We start from the raw sequence: 5,621 nt of genomic DNA, 5'->3' as shown, positions 1-5,621 counted from the left end.
CGGAATATAAATACGAAAGCCACTGTATTGTTGCCTTACAACCTGGAATTAAAATGGATTTTTTGGGGGTTTGTATCATTTGATTTACACAACATGCCTACCACTTTGAAGATGCCAAAAAAAATTTTTGTGAAACAAACAAGAAATAAGACAAAAAAACTGAAAAATTGAGCGTGCATAACTATTCATATACATATGCACATGCACGTACCACTTTTCCGTTATTTATTTTTTAGAATTTTTTGAAACAAGTTATTTTTTTCATTTCACTTCACCAATTAGGACAATTTTGTGTATGTCCATTACATGAAATCCAAATAAAAATCCATTAATATATATACAGTGCCAGTCAAAAGTTTGGACACACCTACGTTGTAGAATAATAGTGAAGACATCAAAACTATGAAATAACACATATGGAATCAAGAGTGTGCAAAGCTGTCATCAAGGCAAAGGGTGGTTATTTGAAGAATCTCAAATATAAAATATATTTTGATTTGTTTAACACTTTTTTTTGTTACTACATCATTCCATATGTTTTATTTCATAGTTTTGATGTCTTCACTATTATTCTACAATGTAAAAAATAGTTAATATAAAGAAAAACCCTTGAATGAGTAGGAGTGTCCAAACTTTTGACTGGTAGTGTATCTATATATGATGTTGTGTATAGATATTATGGGAAGTATATGAATAGAAAAGGTGTGTACAGCAGTAGTTATATAGCATAGGCCTTGACTAGAACAGGGGTTCCAAAACTCTTTGACTCAGGCCCCCCTTCCAGCATTGGGGAACATCCCACACCCCCCCTGTGCGTGCGCAAGCACTGTTCATGAAACAAACGGTTCACTCCCCTCTTGTTGGCGGAGAGAAAATTTTGCAGGTTTAAAGCTTATTTCCTGCAATTCTACACATTTTGTCATGGTTTGCAGAGAAAATTATGATTTTTGTGCAATTCCAAGACATTTTGCCATGCCTAATGTGTATTTTTGTGATGGTTGAGTGACTCGAACATGTTTTCAAAGCCAATGATTGGGATCAGGGAAGTGTGCATAACCTGTTTTTATACACTGCAGTCAGAGGCAATAAATAAGAAATGTGCAGGCAAAAATTGGTTTCTTTGAGTATATTGTGGTGCCACTGTGTACCAAGATATTTATTTATGTGTGCATTTATAATGTAGCAGAATATGCTGATGCTGTAACTTAACGTAACTTGGTTGAATTTCTCTCCATGGTACTACTAAAGGAGACAGGCGGAGTGTGCTAAAACTGCTCAGATCCAAATGGCCCTCCTTACTGGCAAATCAGCGGTCGCTGCCACTAACAACCTGTACGAAGAGCTGGGGGACAGCACCATGTAAGCTTTATAATATATATCATCTTATCCCATTATGTGGGTTCTTGCAGATTCTCTGTTTAATTTAGAATTGGACCAATTTTCCTGGGCGTGATTGGGTTCCCTGATCAAACATACGCTACTGTAGACATTGTTTTAAGTTTATCTGTGAGGTTAAAGACATGCTGTGTTTCAGTGTAATTCTTCACGGGGGCAACTGGGCAAAGCTGTTATCACCGTTCCATGGCTCAGCAGTTTCCTGCCTTCCAGATACGCTCGCTTCCATTAACTATTAACATAATATAATTTCATATGCAAGGAAAATACAATCTGGAATATGAAATGTTTTTTTTTTTTTTTACTGTTCAAGATGGAGTACGATTGACTTCAAACCAGACCGGCCAGCTCTCTGAAAAATAGGGGGAAATTAAGGTCAATTTAAGATAATTTAAATACTTATTCATAAGTGCCGTGGTGAAACATAATTGATTTTATCGATAAGGTTGTTGAGTGGCTCAGCCACAATGTGGCTGCAGTCATTGTAGGCAGATATCGAGCAGTACAGGGTTTGGCTTCATGTGCTGCTGCAAAGCCATAAGCCATTGGTCCTGATCACATGGAGCACAGGCTGGAGTCTAGAGTTACTTTAGATTAACTGGTTAACTGCTCTGCTAATCAAGTAGCCCTCAGTGCTCACTTGTAGCTTCCTCCTTATCTGATCAAAAACAATGCAATGGCAGAGTGAATCGTTTTTTAAATGGTCAGCCATCAACCAGGCGGTTGACATTCAGAGAATGAAATCTGCTATTACCGGCAGTAAAGCCTGTAGCATTTCTGTGATTCATCCTGCTTTTCCTGCTATACTCATCTATCTTATTGCCTACTTTCCCTTCCTTGGCCTCCAGAGTGAAGTGAGTACTTGTGTTGTATCGCTAGGTTGTAACTGTGGAGTCAAATCTGTGAGCTGTGAAAGTTGTGCAGTTGCTCATTAGAGTTTTTGTTTAGTCTCTGCTTCTTGTCTGTTGTTGGCTATTATTCAAGTAGGAGGCCCTTTTATTGTATGTAGATCAGTGGAGGCTGGTGAGAGGAGCTATAGGAGGAAGGGCTCCTTGTAATGGCTGGAATGGAATAAATGGAACGGTATCAAACACATCATACATATGGAAACCACATGTTTGACTCCGTTCCATTTATTCCATTCCAGCCATTACAATGAGCCTGTTCTCCTACAGCTCCTCCCACCATTTTCCCAGGGTGAACTATTCCCTGTGTTTTGATCTCTTCAGTTACTGTCCAAAACATACAGGTAACTGCCAAAATAAAGGAAACTCTTCAGTAAATTATGGATACAAAGTATATTGAAAGCAGGTGCTTCCACACAGGTGTGGTTCCTGAGTTAATTAAGGAATTAACATCCCATCATGCTTAGGGTCATGTATAAAAATACCCAGTTGCCCATTATTTTGGCTACCATGGCTAGAAGAAGAGATCTCAGTGACTTTGAAAGAGGGGTCTCAAAGGAGCATAGTGGGTTTAAAGGGTGTGTGTGTGTGTGTGTGTGTGTGTGTGCGTGTGTGTGTGTGTGTGTGTGTGTGTGTGTGTGTGTGTGTGTGTGTGTGTGTGTGTGTGTGTGTGTGTGTGTCTCAGTGTCTCAGTCACCACATCTCAACCCAATTGAACACTTATGGGAGATTCTGGAGCAGTGCCTGAGACAGCGTTTTCCATCACCATCAACAAAACACCAAATGATGGAATTTATTGTTGAAGAATGGTGGCCCAACGCCCTATTAACACACTTTTTGTTGGTGTTTCCTTTATTTTGGCAGTTACATGTAGATCGTGTCAGTCTGGCAGTTGCAGTCTCACTTTGCTTTGTAACTTTTTAGTAGAGGAGATAGGTCGCTAAGCTTATTTGTTGGCAGTAAGGTGTAAATGGTAGCCTCAGATAAACAACCTTTTTCTTTGGGAATGATCCCTTATTCTGACTGTCTCATTACACCTTTTCTCTCTCTATTATTTCAAGTATTTTTCTCCTCTGCCATCTCCATGAAAGCAGGAGCAAGCACTGTCTGCTAGAGGAGGGTAACCGCCAGAGGCTCATAAGCACATTTGCCAGACGGGCCATCGCTGCACACAAGCATTCCAGTGCCAATGTGATCCTCCTCAACAATATGCCCAAATCCGAGAGTAACATTACGTTATTCTCGGACGAGAACCCCCTAACCACCAAGAACCCCCTGTTTGACGAAGGCACGGGCACGCTCAGCAGCCCAGAGATCCTGGGGCAGCACCAGAGGACGATGGACCTCCTGGGGACCTATTCCCCCCCGCGGGCCCCTGCGGTCCTCAGAGAGGGCCCCTTCTTGAGTTTCAACTCCGGGGGCTCGGGCCACTCCTGGACACTACCCTCCAGGCTCCACAGGAAAGAGATGTGTGATGCTCTGAGTAGACAGGTAGACCCGGTGCAGTGGGAGCTGGAGCTACTGAAGACTGAGCTGAAGGACAGTAAGGACATGCTGGACGGCCTGGACTGGGGGTACCTGGAGAGCAGCACCTACGTGGAGCCCAAGCCCCTGTCGGTGAAGGAGCAGGCCAGGCAGTTTGAGCAGCAGGCCAAGAGGGAGATGAAGCAGAGGCAGAGCCGTGACTCCCAGGGGTCTCTCTCTGCTGACTTCCTGGTGGGATTGGGGTTCGACAGCCCCCAGCACCGGGCCAGAGAGGACCGGCAGTCTCTGGACTCCATCCTGGGTAGAGGCAGAGAGGACCGCCAGTCTCTGGGTTCCATCCTGGGTAGAGAAAGCCCCCTGCACCACCGCCAGTCTCTCGGCTCCATCCTGGGTAGAGGCAGAGAGGACCACCAGTCTCTCGGCTCCATCCTGGGTAGAGAAAGAGAGAGCCCACCATGCATCATTATCACCCAGAGCGATGGTAGTCCACCCCCCAGACACAAGCCCACTCCGCCCGTTCCGCGCAGGTTCAGCTCCAGCTTCTCCAACTACAACTCAGCCTCCACCGAACCCTACGAGGTCAACCTGGAGGTCATCCCCGAACCCCCAGATGTGCCCCCCCCTCCTCCTCCCCAGCCCAGCTCCCCTCCCCTGCTGCCCTCCACCACTCCCCCCTCTATGCCTCCTCCTCCCAATTCCCCCTCCCCCCTTAACTACGGCAAAAACCCTGTCCCACCTCCTCCTCCACCTCTCCCTCCTCCCATGTCCCCTTCCCTCAATCGTCCATCTACGTTTGTGCTTCCCCCCCCTTCCCGCTGTGACCACCCTGAGGCCTGTGTCCCTGCGCCCTCCCCCGCCGCCCCTCCCCATCGACCCCGAGCCCCCCAGGAAGGAGCTGAAGGGGATCCTGAAGAACGTACAGAACATCACCGACATAGAGAAATCTGTTGCCAACATGTGGATTCAAATAGACAAGAAACAGATGCTTCCACAGGGCGTCCTGAAGCCACGATGGTCTGTCGATTCTGTGGACTCTTTATATGGTGAACTAGACACTGCAGAGACCGTAGCCCCCACCACAGCAGAGGTACAGGCTGAGGCTCTGGTTGGAGAACAGTCGGAACAGGTGCACGTCCAGCCAAACATGAAAATGAACTCCATAGTGGAAGAGCTGGAGAAACGCTTCCCCTCTCAGTCCACTGCAATGTGACTCTCTCTCCTTCTATTTCTCTTCAGTTTCTTATTTTTTGCTTCTTCATTTTGTGTTATTTTGCAATTCTATTGTTTGTCATTTTTTGGTTGTCATGTATTTTTTTTTAAGGGAGTTGTTTTCAATCTGATATGTCGATTGATATTTCTTTATATATGAATTGATGGCTAGTCTTGTTCAGTATCATAGCTTAGCCTATAATTGTATGGTTTTATGGTCACCTAAAGATGAAAATAATCTAGAGAATTCTACCCATCCATTTCATTAAAAGGAGAAATGGTATTCATTTCTCTAAAGTTATTTCAACCATTTTGAGTTCCATGGTAAAATCGCATAAGGAATTTCCCGACTTGAGATATGAGTATACCAAACATTAGGAACACCATCCTATTATTGAGTTACACCCCCTTTTGCCCTTAGAACAGTTTCAATTAGTCTGGGCATGGACTCTACAAGGTGTTGAAAGAGTTCCACAGGGATGCTGGCCCATGTTGACTCCAATGCTTCCCACGGTTGTGTCAAGTTGGCTGGATGTCCTTTGGGGGGTGGACCATTCTTGATGCACATGGGAAACTGTTTAGCATGAAAAACCCAGCAGCATTGCAGTTCTTGACACACTCAAACCG

General features: G+C 44.8%; 1 pseudogene across 1 annotated transcript in view; it reads left to right on the top strand.

Moving 5' to 3' along the window:
* Nucleotides 1-1,285: 1,285 nt before the first annotated feature.
* LOC311134254 (protocadherin-15-like) overlaps nt 1,286-5,621 on the top strand; it is an 8,075-nt pseudogene continuing 3,739 nt past the window's right edge. The window contains exons 1-2 of the transcript in view: nt 1,286-1,359; nt 3,395-4,991. The product of the transcript in view is annotated as a protocadherin-15-like (transcript). The remainder of the gene's footprint in view (nt 1,360-3,394; nt 4,992-5,621) is intronic.

Source organism: Coregonus lavaretus, assembly GCF_964263955.1.
Source record: "Coregonus lavaretus genome assembly, chromosome: 1".
Taxonomy (NCBI): Eukaryota; Metazoa; Chordata; class Actinopteri; order Salmoniformes; family Salmonidae; genus Coregonus; species Coregonus lavaretus.
This window is presented reverse-complemented; position numbering and strand designations above follow the sequence as displayed.